The sequence below is a fragment of the Coffea arabica genome, chromosome 5c, assembly GCF_036785885.1.
Source record: "Coffea arabica cultivar ET-39 chromosome 5c, Coffea Arabica ET-39 HiFi, whole genome shotgun sequence".
NCBI lineage: Eukaryota > Viridiplantae > Streptophyta > Magnoliopsida > Gentianales > Rubiaceae > Coffea > Coffea arabica.
This window is the reverse complement of record NC_092319.1, coordinates 31730973-31747117: the sequence shown is the minus strand read 5'-3', so window position 1 is coordinate 31747117 and position 16145 is coordinate 31730973. Positions and strand designations below refer to the sequence as shown.

The following is a 16145-nucleotide window of genomic DNA, read 5'->3' as shown; positions in this document are numbered from 1 at the left end:
ACCAAACAAAATTAATCACAAACCGTAAAATGGATGTGAATACCTATAATTTATGCCAAAACCATATTAGCGTACCCCATTTTAGTTGTTTTGGTTTGCTTAAATTCTAGGCTAATTATTAAGGTCATTTATCAAATATATTATCACATTATTTTTGAATGACATTAGACATAATTTATACCTTATTTTTTATTTACACTTTATCCAACACGTGTTACACAAGTAGATTATTGAAAGAATATTGTTCAAATTATATCAACTAGTTGTTAAGGTACACTTACTGTTCTGTGCAACTTTTAAAAAAATATAATCAGTTATTACAAACAATGGTAGAGTGAAGAGGGCACTAGGGGAGCAATTGCCCCTTTCCTCTTCAAAAAAACATCTGAACTCATAGATACAAAATGCTCTCAAAGTTAACTCTCTCTCTCTCTCTCTCTCAACTTTTGTGAAACTTTCCAGTAGTAATGGGAAAAGCCCAATCCTAGTCCCAACCAAAGTGCAAGTCAACTAGCAGTTAAACTCCACCATGCTAATTGTTCTAATTTTCAATGTACTTATCTATTCCAATTTAATTATTCAATCCCATAACTCAATGCCCAAGTCACACAATCATAAAACCCACTGTGCACCATCGCATTATTGCCCATTGTCTTATTTCTATTAAGAAGATGACCAAATCATGGGCTCCATGTGAATTAACCGTTTTTTGAGATAATTTTGAAAAATTTTACTATAACAATGTATATAAAAATCTTTACTGTAGATGTTTTTTGTGGTGATTTTAGAGGTGCTTTTGGGGGATAATTGAGTTGTATTATGGGGTAATTTTATAATTTAAAGTTATTGGGTATTTCATAAAAAATTTACACCACTCACTGCCACCACCGCCATCACCCCCTCCCTTCTGCTCCCTCTCTCTCTCTCTCTCTCTCTCTCTCTCTCTCTCTCCCTCCCTCCTTTTCTCCATCCTTATGGGGTAATTTTATAATTTAAAGTTTTTGGGTATTTCGTAAAAAATTTACACCACTCGCCGCCACCACCGCCATCAACCCCTCCCTTCTGCTCCCTCCCCCTCTCTCTCTCTCTCTCTCTCTCTCTCTCTCTCTCTCTCTCTCCCTCTCCTTCTCTTTCCCCCTCCTCTCTTCTCCCTCTTTTTCTCCATCCTCTTCTCTTTCTCCTTTCTCCCCAACCCCTAGACCCATCCAAAGACTGCTGGCGTGATCTTCTCGATCACAACTAGAAAGGTCATGTTACTATTGGCACGACCTTTCTAATCGTGACTAGAAAGGTTTGTGGCTAGAGTGAGTTGTGGCTGGAGTTGAAGATGGATCTGGTAAGGGGGAGAGGAAAAGAAGGGGAAGGAGGGAGAAGAAGGAGAAGAAGAGGGAAAGGAGGTAGGAAGGGAGAAAGTGTGACACCCCGGATTTTTGTGTAAGAGGAAGAGAATGTGACGACCTAAATTCTTGCTATTTTTACTTTATTTTAAGATAGTTGCACCTCATTTGTTTGATTAATTAATGATTTGAAATGATTTTTACACTTGCATAAATTTATTGTATTTTTGCATTTTGTATTTTATTTCTTCGAATACATTTTCTTTACTTTAACTCATTGCTTTAATTAGTTAGATATTTTTATAAGTAAATCAAGTTTTTAAAATATTTTTTTTGTATAAGTTAGTACATGATAAGTTTGTAGTGCATTAATGTGACGCCCCCACTTCTCCCTAAGGCGAACTAAAGGGTATCCGTGAGACGCCTGCACAGCTCTCGTCAGGACTCAAGCAATTCTATTCAAGCTTATTACTAGTCTACACAACACAAGTAAATAGCTTAAATACAGTAAATGCAGAAGCGTTCAAGCTTAACAATAGTCATCCATTATCCAGTCCGCACGTCGGGTGTTCAAAGTATATCATAATTCCCAAATATACATCACGCCCCAAAAGTTACATTTCAATTCCAAAAGTACAACCCAAAATCAAGGGCATAGCAAAAATATAATGAAAATCCTAAACAAAAACACATCAGAAGGGTTTCTCCAGTACACCTCCGAATTCAAACCTGTTAAGGAAAACAAATCTACAGGGTGAGCAAAACGCTCGTGAGGCCAAGAACACACATGCAAGCACATAGTTTAGGTAACAAGCCCAAGTAACAGTTCAAGTGATAACTTGCAAGTAATTAATAATGCCAACAAAATGTAAACAGAAACAATTCAAGGATATGGTAGCTCTCAGGAGCTAAGTTCCACTTGCTTTGCTAGTTCATTCGTATATCTTCCCGCGATGACTCTCCGTCAACCGGGTTGATATTTCTAATATGTAGTTCACCACTTACTTCTCATCCGTCCACCATACACTGTTTCAAACCCGCACGACATTTATAAGGCGATACTCCACAAGTATGCCAAGCAAGATCTCTCAATAGATCAAACTTATCATGTGAATCTCATGACTCACAGAGGTTCCCGACAAAACCCATGCCGGCTTGACTTCCAAGATCGGCCTATGAGTTTGGGCGTCCCCCATGTATCATGTAAGTGTCGAGGAGATTCACTCCAACGACGTATGCAGCCATAGCATACCATGTCATGTATTCAAGCATTTGACAGGTTTAAGCATGTATTTCAGGTCATGTAAATCAGGCAAACCATGTTAAGCATGAGTCATTTGTTTCAAATGAGAACGAGTGCGATAAAGTACACACTCGACTCCATTTTTTCAAAACCAAGTAGGCTAAACATGTAATCAGGTAAGCCAAGCATGAATCAAGTCTATAGAGTTCAAGTAGTCATACATTTGACACTCACCGAGCAAATCAAGAAGAAATATTTTCTGGAAATTCAAGTGTTCACTGTAGAATCCTCTTGAAGGTCCTCGTGTGCGCCTGAGCAAATAATAATGTATTATCATTCACGTGCCCCAATTATCAAGGAAGATTGTATGTTAGTACAATCTAAGGAAATTTCACGAAAACGAATCTCAATTACTCGTAAATCGAGATTCAACTAGAGTTTTTTAAAGTACAAGAACGATTGAGTTTTCATTTTGGGAAATCAAGTATAAAACATTCAAGTAATATCGAAGGGATAAGGAGTGCTTGAAAACTCCCTTTCCTTTGAAATTCAGAAAATTTTCAGTTTTGATATGGTATTTTGAAAAATCGTATCTCACATTCTACATGTCAAAAATTGGAAAACTTGGTACCATTGGAAACCTCTTTGAAAGTACTAAAAGTTTTTAGAAGACACTTTTCCATGATTCTAAATGAAAAATATTCAAAAATGGGCTCAAAGTTACTGTTTCAGAGTACTTAAGGTTGTGTTGGGGTTGGTTTTTCGCTAATTTTGGAAATTCGGAAAAATTCACACGTTGCGACTAGTTTCTGAAATTTGTAACTCAATTAGAGTTGCAAGTAAGGTTTACAACAGAAAAAGCGGATCAAGAATCGGAGTTTCGAGCACCGAGATATGGTAGTTCAAAGTTAGGGAAAAATCCAAAACTGGTGAACAAATTTCCAGATTTGAGCTTCCAACCTTGGGACTTTAGTTAGGTATCGAAATGAACTTGGATTGGTACCAAGTTCAGTAGTATAATACTCCTATATAAAGAGTATCCCTCTATCAAATTTCATGGAAAAATAACTACGGGAAGGTAGTCAACCAAACAACCAAAGTTTCGAAAATCCTAAGACAAAACTGCCTTGAGCCTTTTGTTTTTCCATTCCAAACATTTGGTCAAGGAAAAATCCCTCAAACATGGCTCATTAGTGTAGGCAAAGCCTAAGGAACATTCATGGTACATTTCATAAGTGTTTAGCACCAAAAATTTCAGTTAGCAAGTTTACACCAAGCCTTGCATCAAATCTGTCCAAAAGTTAGGGTTTTCAAGAGCAGGGCAGGTTTCGTATTTTGATCACAAATCACTCAACTTAACTTGGAATTGGGCATGGTTTATGGTGTTGGAAAACACATTCATAGAGCTATAATTTCACAGAAGAAATCATTTTGAAATTCGGCACACAACTAGCTCGAATTCGAGCCACAAGTTGCAGTCTCAGCATTTCGTTCCAGGAAAACAGAGAAACAGAACAGCCGACTTTAAATGGTTGGTTCGGCTTACATACATGAACCAGAATGTACATTTTGTACCGTCGGAAAGGTGGGAATGTTTAGTTTCAAATGCCACTGACGGCACTTGATTTCGACGTTGGAGTACAGAGTTATGGCCAAAACACGAAAGCTGGTCAGAGCATTACGGGAACAGTTCCAGATTTACTAGCTTTGTGAAATCGATTCATTTGACCAACCAAACCTCAATATTTTTCAATGAAATTTTATACATCATCTATACAACATATAAACATCATATATAAGTCATTACAACCATGGTCGTTAAAATCGCGATCCAGATCTTAGGATCGTACGATCCTACGATCCGGAATATCAAAATCGATCAGGATCACATTAGAATCGTAAATTTCATTAATCTATGTAGAATCGAGGTAAGATCGTGTAGGATCGTACGATCCTACAATCCTATCTCGATCCTACAAATTTTCCCTGATTTGTGAAATTGATACTCCATTTTGCAACTAAATCAAAACATTTGGGGTAGGCTTGTAATTTATCAAAGGATTGCAGCCCTTAGTTGCAAACTTGCAATGTTTTAACATTTTTGACCACATGGACTCAAAAATCTCCGTCAAAGTCAAAACTCAATAAACCTTCGGTACTCTTCATCTTCTCAAGCAATCCTTTTCCTTTCTCCTTTGTCGTTTCTCTTTTGTTGCGGTCCTGCCCAAATCCCTAAATTAAAGCTTCAATCTCTGTCGCCGTTGCCACGGCTTCGACGGCCAACAGCACTTCGTTGTCCTCCGAGGACCCGAACAAGAAGGTCCGAAAACCTTACACCATTACCAAGTGAAGGGAGAACTGGACAGAACCCGAGCACAACAAGTTCCTCGAAGCATTCCAATTGTGAGTCTCGCTTCACTTTCAAATTTATTGCATCTTTTGTTGAATTATTGCCTTTGGAGTTCTTCAATTTTGGGTTTTGGCGGGACTGTTCACAAATGAGTAATGTCTCGCGGCGATTGAATTGGAAATTTGAATGAGTTCCCTAGGTTATAATTGTTTAGTTTGAAGTTGAATTGTAGTTTGTGACTGCCAGTCTTTAATTCTATAGTAATCAGTGGAAGGTCCTTCATATACTAGATTATGTACATGTAGTTCATCCTTGTTTCATTAGCTAATTTTGTCACAATTTAGCTAGATATTAGGGGCATCCCTCGTTATTTAATAATTACTTACATGCTTCAATACGTATAACTTGTTAATTGTTTACTTGTTTGTATGATATGTAGGTTTGACCGTGATTGGAAAAAGATTGAAGCATTTGTTGGATTGAAGACTGTTATTCAGGTAATTGTACTGCATCAAGCAACCTTCAGTAAATCTTATGTTCTTTCCATGATTGAAATGTTGCTCGAAAATTGATATTTTGGGAGATGGTGATTGATAAAGTTGTGATTTGTATTTGGTTTTCTTGGTATTTGAACATATATTGCTTTTGATTGAATTGAGTTGAAGAAATTGCTTTTGAGAATTTGCCTTCGGATGATGAATGGGTGACGGAGAGAGAAATTCCAAGAGAAAATAGCTGGTTACGAGTTCTAGATGACAATCCCAAATGTGACACTTCAAATGAAGAGGGAAATGAAGATGATGAAATTGAAATACTTACAAGAAATGTGCAGAGAGTTTGTAAGTTTCTTTCTTTCTTCCAATTTAAGCATAAATTTTATCTTTTTTTTTTATAGTTTTTATGGTTTTATTTTGCAAGATCTCTTGTTTTTTGGTAACTTTCATTATTATTGGTTGTTTATTTAGATGATCATCAAGATCGTGAAACCCATGCCCGTCGAAGACAAGTTAATAAAATGAAAGAGATTCATGTTATTGATGAAGATGATGGGCCTTCAACTGAATTCGACCGTCAAGATGATGATTACCTTGATATGGTTCCTGAAAATGATGTTCAAATGGGAAGTAATGACTTGGATGATACTAATTTGGATGGTGACGAAGATAATGCAAAGATGAATTCCAAGAGAATTGGGATGGTGAAGATGATTGGGAAAATAATGATTTTGATAATGTGAATTATGGGGATACTGAATTTGATGAAAATGATGACAATGATTGGTTATAAATTAATGTATTTCTGAATTATTACGATACTTGAAAACGATGAATTGTTACTATTTTATTTTTATTTTTTCATGTTTATTTAAACTTGACAGATGACATCTTAGTAGTTAATTTTGATCTTGAAAATCGTTTTGGATGTTTGACTTTTTAGAATTTGTGAAGGTTGGTGATTATTTTATATTTGAAATTATAATTGTGTAAATTGTGAAGTATTTGGTTTTAAGACTTGAAATTATGACAGATGACAGGTTTATATTCTCTTTTTTATTACTTGTCAGATATTAAGTAAAAAATGCTATATATTTATGAGTAACTTATTTATTTGATATCTTTTAGGATGTACAAAATGATATATGAATTTCAATTTCATTAATTTGGTAAATTTAGGAGCTTTTGGTGGGATCTTACGATCCTACGATCCGATTCTACGATCCGATTCTGTGAAACTAAAATCGATTCTACGTAGAATCCCGATTTTACAAACCTTGATTACAACCTCAAAATTCTGCAGAAATAGGGACGTTCAAAGCAGGGGCAGAATCGGAACTTTTCACCCCATGCATTTCTTGAAGTTCATACTACTAATACACCATTAATCTACCATTTTGAGCACTAAACCAACATTAAATTCATCATCAATCATCACATCAGCCATCAAGACAAAGGGTGGGAGTTCATAGAGCCCACCTTCCAAATTTCCAACAATAACAACCACCCATATGAATACAAGAGTTTAAAGGTGTTAAACAACCTCCATAAACCAAGATTAGAGTGTTGGATCATTACCTACTTTGGTTGATGAACTAGGCAGAATTTTCGGTCCTTAGAAGCTCCAAGAAAACCGTGGAAAATTCCTCCTTTTGATAGCTAGATGAACTCTCCAAGTGACAAGTTAGGTGGTCTTCAATTTTGGTGTGAATCTATGAAGGTTTGGTGCAAGAATTGAAGATGAAAAATGGCAACTTTTGTGTTGTATTTTGCAGCTGGTAGTTCGGCCAAGAGAGAGACTAGGAGAGAGTGTGTTTGGTCCAATTTTTAGCTTCCTAAGGAAGATACAATGTGTGGTGCAAAATCACTCTAAAGTCAACTCTCAATAGTGCGTGTAGGGCGCATTTGGGCTCGATTTCTCTCGCATTTGTTTCACTAGTGCACTAAACCTCTAATGCACTTATATTCATACAAATATTATTTACTCTTAATTGTCCCAAACTAATGGTCTAAAGTCCCTCAATTAAGCTTGCGCGTGAAAACGCGTATTTCCAATTTAGGCGCGATAAAGTGAAACCTTCAAGAAATTCTTATAACGATCGTACCACTAACTATCGCTTGAGTACTTAAACCTAAAATTACCTATTTTAGGACCATTGTGTAAGTCTCCAATTTTTTAAACTTATTGTACTCTCAATCGGTTAAAATTTCCAAACATGTTTTCACTATTTTCATTAAACGAGCTTCCAAAAATTAATTTTTGAAACAAGTCACTTTAAAAATATAATGAAGCTATAATTCCATGTATTTAGGTCTAATAAGGATAGAAAATGATATTCGGGGCAAATATCCAAATAAATAATTAAATGAGCCAAAAATAGGGTTTTTTAAAAATAAGAATTTTACGAGTCATCACATGAGTCTAGTATTAATTCCTCAATTAATCTTTCTTGATCTACTATTGATCATTCTTAATTCTCCAATGTTGATACACTCCCGATTCAAGTGTAGCCTCGAAAACGTGCACTCGTTATTCCAAACTAAAGGAATTTTCAAAAGTAGATTTTCCAACAAAACGCTTTAAAACTATAAAAGAGACGTTGTTCCATATAAATGGATTTAAAATGGTTGAAAATATTCTATAAAATAAATAATTTGGAGAAAATGAGTGAATAATTATTTAAATAACCCAGTAATATTCTATAAAAATAAGAAAATTTTCAGGTCCTCACAATTAAGGTGCTGGGACCCACTAAGGTGCGACACGCGTTAAATTTTTGAAGTATGGTAGAAGTGTTGTGCTAAGGGATATTATTTATGATGTGCTAAGGATTAATTTGGAACTTGTTGCTTAAGTATGCAATTAGGAGACAAAAGGATATATATTAGCTTAGATGATGCCACTTGTCGCCGTAGTATTAAGTCTTGTTTAAGACTTTGACCAAAGACTTTGACTAGACCAACTTAAGCTTATCTCTTAAGCCTCTGTTTTGTTTTCATTTCTTCCATTTTCCTCCATGGTTGGCCGAATGTGAGAGAGAGAGAAAAGAATAGAGAAAAGCTTCACTTTTTACTTCCATTTTTGCTTGGATCTTGAAGTTGTACCATAAAACTAACAATCTACTCCATAAAAAGTGGTACTCAAGGAAGATTGAAGGTCTTGGTGGAGAGATTTTGGAGTGTTAAGCTAGGATTTGCTATCTTCAAGAAGGTGATCAAGGTATGGGTTTCAAGAAGCTATATTTACCTTAGATACATGTTTATAAGTGATTTTTAGGTTTGATTATGGTGATTTTCATGACTTGTTAGTTGGTTTGAGTGGTGAAATGAAATTTTCAATTTTGGTAATGAGATTTCAGCTTTATATTGTTGCTTTAAGTTGAATCTTGCTTTATTAGCTTTGCTAAGTGGATATACTAGTTTGTATAGGTTGATTTGGCTAAAATATGCAAAATTCTAGCATTTGGTGGTGAATTTCAGTTAATTTCCTGAGCTTGTTAGTAGTTGTAGGAGATGAACTAGAACCTGATTTTTATACCATTGGAAACCTCTATGAATCTAGTTTTAAACGCTGCTGCCGGAGCTCAATTTCGATTTTTCTACACCAAATTATAGTCATTTTACCAAAACTATTCAGTTATCCTGTTTTGGCTTCGACAAAATTTTTATGTCTCTATTTTTGCCAATTTCGACATTGATAATGTTTGAATTGGGGTTTGATACTTTCATCAAAGTTGTAGACTTCTACTTAGCTTCGAAACGCCATCAAATTTACCTCGATCCAATAGACCTAGCTACAGTTATGATCAAAACACCGAAGGATGACAAATTTGCCACTAATAATTTCTTCTTTAAACTGGTTTTCAGCATTGATATCCATGGTGATAAGTTTATTATTTGATTAGTGTAGACACCAAAATTTTAATTTATTTCATTTTTACTTTTATTGATAATATCGGCTATTTTTATTTTTATTTTATTATTTTTATTTATTTAGCTTTATTTTTATTATTTTTTAGAAAAAAGAAAATGCCCACAAAAATTGTTTAATCATTTTTTGAGTTTCAATTTGAAGAAAAGAAAAAATGTAATTGATATTTTGAAAGTTTTAGTTTGTTTATAATTTGGTTTATTTATTTAAATTGATTTTGGAAAAAATGAAAATGAAAAAGGAAAAGACAGGAAAGATCTTAGTTTTTTGTTTTATCTTTTATTATTAGTTTTGTACATTTTATTTAAATTTAAATTGTTATTGTGTGTAATTAAGTGATTGAAAAAAAAAAAGGGGAGAGAGCTCATGCACCCGAGAAGCATACAATCAAAACTCCTCTACATTTTCATCTGCAAAAACGCAGATACAAAATGGTTTTTTTTTTCAGCTCCATTATGGGCTCAATTTTCTCTTCCGTCCGATGATCTAATAGAAGACACTTGGCTTGATTCAAAGTTGATCAGAAAACACGAAAATCTAAGGCTGTAAAAATGCAAGAAGAGAGGGAGTTTTTTTTTCGGGCCGTAGATGCTAGGTTCCAGGAGGAAGTCTCGGATATAAAAAGCTGTGGAAAGCTAAGGTTTGGGGGGACGGCTGAAAATCTGAAAAGAGAGGATCCGGTGGCGGCGGAAAGAGAGAAACTGGAGGTTGAATGAAAAAGAATGAGAGACGGCAAGAAAAAGGATCGGGGAGAGGTCAGAGGTAGAATCCAAGTTGACGGCTGGAAGTCTGAGGGAAAAAAGAGGAAAACTAGGAGGAAACCGAGAGGGGAAAATCAGAGGGAATGGCGGCTAAAGGAACCAGGCAACCAAGAAAGGCTGGAGAAGAAGCTTCGGGTAGTAAAAAGCTTGGACGAGGAGCAAAAGAAAAGGAGGGAACTTGAAAGGTGAGGAACCAGAAAACAGAGGCGGCGGATGAGACGAAAACAGAACAAAAGAAGGCAATGAAGGGGAAGAGCATGGGCCAAAAACAGCGGACTCAAATTCCATTTCTGATGATCAAGATCGGGGTAAACGAGTATCCCAAGATGTTGCTGTCCGCCCTCGCCACCACCGTGCGCAACTTCCATCGCGGTCACCGAACAGCAGCCACCTTTCTTCTCTAGCGTGACCAACGAGCGGTCAACCACCTCCCAAGAGGTCCTCCAAGGACCGCCACATCAAGGAGGAAGACAAGCCACCACCAGTCCGCGTTCGCTGCTGCTCGCTCCATCCGTCAACTACCACCAGTACCGCCGCCATCTAGATTCAAGTAACTTCAGAAACTGAGAGCATTGTAAGTTTTTCTCTTTAAGATTCAGTTCCTTTCAAGCCTTTGAAGCATGTCTTCCGTGATTTTGCTTATGGCTATATTCCTGTTGGGTTATGATTGTTTCACCATGACCAATTTCCGGTTCTCCAAGTGTATAGATTAAGAATTGTTATCTCCTTGCGTTTCACTTGCATTTTACAGACCAAAGTCTACTCTTTGTTCTTGTATTTCATTGACATACTGTGTGCATGTTCACCGCAAGTCCTTTCCCTAGCATCCTTGCTGCATTTCATTTTCATATCCAGTTGAACTTGTGAATCACCAAATTCGTTGGAATTTTCTTGGATTGCTTTGCATATATATGCCTCAGCCAAGTGAAGCAAAAATGCAGCAGCTTGCTTGTTTTGTTGTAGAATCTCCTGCTGCATTTTCCTTTCTTTCTTTTGTTATCGGTCAAACCAGATTTTCCACCTTAATCTTGCAACAAAAAGTTCGTGTTTGATTGAGTCGATAGTCCTGGTAGTTGGTGAACTTGTTTGCTTGATAAAATGGAAAGGAAGTTACGGATGGACGGTAGTCATGCCCAAATGTATACGGCAAAAGCTGTTGCATTTTTCTGTGTTGTTTCCTTCTCCGTGGCTGCTCATTGAGTTTTTGCACTTAAGTTGCATGCTTAAGTTCGTGCACTGTAAGTTTCACTTGTTTGGTCAAAAAAACACTTGAGTCAGGATTGAATGCTTGCTGAAAACAAATTTTTGATTGCCTAAGAAAGTTGCAGCTAGAATGGTGTAGAAAAGAAAGTTTCTTAAGAACTCGCATAATTTCCTTCTAAGCTTTGCTGTTTGGTTGGAAAGCTGGCCGTGTTTACATCTGATGAACCCCCCCGCAAGCGTAGCTAATGGTAGCTGGAAAATTGCAGCGCTTTGTTTCTTTCTTTAGCTGATATTTCTTGTATCTATGGTAGTCACCAATCCAGTTTTTTCTGCCTTAGTCTTGTAATAAAAGTGTGGTATTTGGTTTGGTTGATGATTGGGAGTGGTGTCTTGTGTTTGCTAGTACCCGTTGGTGATCTATTATGGTTTGTGAATGCCGCATGGTGTAGTTGAAAAAAATCAGCAAGGAGAAAGCTACCACAGCTTCATGATCATACCCTGAGTTTCCTTTCGCATGTTTAGATGTTAAATAGGTTTTTGTTTAGATTGAAGTTTGATGTTGGGTTGCAAAGGTTTTTGCTCAAAATTGTGTTTTGGGGTTGAAATCCGTAAGTGAAAATAAAAATTGCAGCTAGTTTGTTTGGCCAAAAGTTGTTGCAGAAGCATGTTTTCCTTCGTGATTTGCATGGTTTGCATGAAAAATGTTTCAATAATTGTATTTCCACCCCTTGATTTTTGGTTTATACTGCTATGGCCCTAGTAATTGGAAAAACCAATCAAATTGACCCCTCCTTGAACTTTCTTTTCCTTTCAATGGGATCCTTGTTGGATGAATATGAATTGTTTAGTTTGTTTGACTACCTTGAGCGATTCAATTTCATGTTATTTTCATTTCATGTGATTATTTGTTGATTAAAGTGATGCCTTGACCTTTTCTTTTATTTTTGGAGGGTAAATAAGTAAATTCATTTCATTGGAGCCCCGACTCAAGGGAGGTATACCTTATCCTTTATTTTTGACTTTATTTGACCCTACGTGTGTATATGTGTCTTATGTGTGCAATTGCATGACTTTAAGTGTTTATTTCATTTTCACTTTATTTATTTCTTTAGTTGCTTAATTTTGCTTTAATTTTAGGTCAATTTTAATTTTTTGAAAGGCACTTGAATGCCAAAGTTGTAATAGCTAGGTTATTATTTTTATTTATTCCGTTTCCCCTTTTAGATTGTAGTAGGCCTTTCCCCCTAAAAATGTAATAGTTAGGGCCTTAATTGCCTTATGTGTCTTGCATGTCTATGTGCTATATGTTTAATCGCTTTCTTAGGGTTTGGCATCTAGATATGCATGCTTATGTGTTATGTGAATTACGTGTTCACATGTCTACTTGCTTTAATTATGCACATTGCTTATATATGTGTATAATGGATGCAAATGCACGTAACCGTGGCTAGTCCAATGCTAGTCATGGTTGTCCCCTCGAACTCTTGCAAATCCAATGCTTGTGAAAAAGCGTTAGTGAAGGGCTAGTCCAATGTTAGACCCATTAGGGTCGTCCCCGCGCTAGCACATACTTGCATGCCTTCATTACATCTTCATTCATTCTTTCCTTTTAGTTTTACATTTTGCATGACCCTTCACTCCCTTTCCCTTACATATTTAGGATTACATTTTCATTTAGATTAGCTCATTTGCTTGTATAGGTTAGGGAGTCACTCTTTTGGTAAGGGGGATGGACGAGTTTGGCTATACATAGCGTTAGCACGCTCATTCTTTTTCTAACCAAAAGGAAAATTAAGTCGCGAACATTAGTCCCCCGTACCCGTCTTGCTTGCATTCCTCTAGGGTTCATGCATTTCATTTATCCACTATCACATGCACTTTTACTTCATATTCTATCCCTTTTTCCACATTTTCACTTCACACAACTTTTATTTTGCACGTTTTCACTCTGCCATTTATACTTTATATACTATCATGTGCACACACGCACTTCATACTATCACTGTACTCACCTTACTTTGCATATCCATTTGCACACTTCCACTTACACACTATTGTTTATTATTATTATTATTATTATTATTACATTTTCACTTCACGCAAACTCATATTTTCACATTGCATACATTCATTCCACTCATTTTTACGTCATTAGCATTATTCGTTACCTCTCCAAAGAGTCATTATTGGGCATCACAATTTATGTGATTGGTACCACTCAAGTTTTAAAGAGAAATTTTGCCCCCAATGCCCCCTAGGTCTAGGGTTTTGCATTCATATAGCACATCCAAATGTGATAAATTTCTTGGTTAAAACAAGAAAATCTTTGACTAAATCACGCAACTAGCCTCGGCTAGGTCGAAGGGGTGCCTTGGATTTCATCCTTGCCTTCCCCTTCGTCAAATGTGACTCCCGAACCTTTTTCGTTGATTTACGTAGACTAGGAGTCGTTTAAAAGGGGTTTCTTTCTATCTTTTTCCTTTAAAAATTTATTTTTAGGTGACTTGGTACACCTTAACTCTATACCAAGTGGCGACTCCGATTTTTATTCCAAAAACCCTTTTTAAACTATATTGTTTGGCCAAACCGTCGCATTTCACAATCCCACGGCCTTTTATTTTCATATTCACACACATTCACATACATCTCATACACACTACTTTCACACCATCAAAAAATGGGGCGCGACAGCTGGCGACTCCACTGGGGACTTAGAAAGTCCGAGCATTTGATTTAGTCGATTCTTTTCTTATTTTAACCTTCTTATATATTACATTTGGATATTTAGGATTGCATTTTTCCTTTTTTTTTAAGATTTTTGCATTTCGCGCGTATCAACTCACTCACTCACCCATTTGGCGTACGATTGTTTTGATGGATGGATGGTTTATCCATGTGATCCCGCGATTTGCATTGCATTTGGGTGGAGGGACAATACCCTAGAGCCTCGCGTTGGTTCTCAATTTCTCCCCTCCAAAAAGGAGCACTAGCATATGTGCATACGCTTTATTATTTATTCCTCCTTTATTTTTCTTTTAGTGGCTTGTCACGCCACTCCACCCTATTAGGATTAGGCGACCCACTTGGACGTGTGATCACGACACGATGTGTGTGTAGCATGATCCGATGGGTCACTCGATCTTCCGCTTTAAGCTTTGGGTTGATAGCCTTTAGCTTTTAGTCGAAGGTTGAGGATTTTTTATAGATTCACTCAAACACGTAGCCGTGACACGATGTGTGCGTAGCGGTGTTTGGGGAATCGCTCGAGCCACCGACAAAGAATCTTGGGATTGATGACCCTTGGTTTCCAAGTCTGAAGGCTCGGGGACCTATGACCTATCGAGTCTAGATGCATTAGTGAGCCATACCTCATGCATCCATATTAGAATTGCCTTAGGGTAGAGTCTGCCTTACCCTATTAGGGACACTATTCACAAGGGGAGGGATCCAACCTTTCTATTCCTTTTATTGTTTTATCTCTTTGTATTGTTTTGCTGCAAATGTGTTATGTGTATTTGTCTAATTGAACTAACTTTTCGTGGCTTTTGTCTCAATTGCATTCATAAGCCCTAGAAAATAAGAGTCCTGGCATGGCACTCTCTAGGAGCCTACCCTTTTAGATAGGCTATTGTACGTTTAGAAAAATTTGGTATATTTCATTCATAAATTAATAATGTCATATCATTTTAGGCCACCCTGGTATATAAAGGGGTTCCTTTAGGTCACGTTTCATTTCAAATTGCATGTTTTATTGCTTTAATAAATTGGCATCATGCATAAACCCTAAAAAGGGGATACCACATAGGGAATCCCGTGTTAGGAATAAAACCGCCCTGTGTCTCGGATATTTAATCCAATGAGACTTGCACGTTTATACTTTTGTACCATCCAAAGGGGTAGTGCACAAGGTAAGGTAGGATCCGATCCTTTCCATGACCCTGGGGCGATCTTTGGTACATTAGAATATGAGCATCTAACAATCATTCTTTGGCCATTTTTAACATAGTTGGTAAAAATCCCTTGCTTAAAGGACATTAACTTGAAGAAATTCGCAAATAATTCCTCATTGTTGAGATGGTAAACTTATTGAGGCCAAATCTTGATTGTAGGAGGCTCATAGGATAAGGCATCGCAATGCATTTTTGAAACTACCAAAGGGGAGATAATTTCATCGATTTTTGAATAAACCATCAATTCATTTGATCCAATTGTTTATCAGTTTCATTTTGTCAATTCATTCATTTTATTCACCAATTTCGTCTAGTCCATTTTATCAATTTGTTCATTTTTAGGGCAATCTAGTCGATTTTGAATAGATCACTAATTTCATTCAATTCATTTGATTAGTTTACCCATTCTTAGGGCAATCTTATCGATTTTGAATAAATCATCTGATCCATTTGACCAGTTTACCTATTTTTAGGGCAATTCGGTCGATTTTGAATAAATCATCATTTCGCTTAATCAATTGATTTCATTCATTTGATTAGTTTAATTCATTTTTAGGGTTATCCATTCAATTTTCAATAAATTTTCAAATTTCATTCAATGAATTTCACCATTTTACCCGTTTTGGCACATTATGCGTCGACCAAAACAAGCAATCCATTCGGACTTTGTCCTCATTTTTTTAAGACAAATGTCTCTTATCACTCTAATTGGCCAATTTTTCAAATCATTTTTTTCACTCAATCAGTTGATCGGATTCGTCAGGTATGGTATGGTGCCTACCTTAAAGGATTGCATTTTCATGCTAGGCCTACCCTTGGCATAAAAGGGTTCCCCCATAGGACATGCATACCCATTTTATGGTCTTACTTACTAAC

The 16145-nt window shown here is 36.5% G+C and overlaps 1 long non-coding RNA gene across 1 annotated transcript; it reads left to right on the top strand.

The window, feature by feature from the left end:
- The first annotated feature begins 4745 nt into the window (after window positions 1–4745).
- On the top strand, window positions 4746–6195 carry LOC140007492 (uncharacterized). The gene is made up of 3 exons (XR_011814805.1): window positions 4746–4983; window positions 5370–5769; window positions 5896–6195. It is a non-coding gene; the product is annotated as an uncharacterized lncRNA (long non-coding RNA).
- Window positions 6196–16145: the final 9950 nt, after the last annotated feature.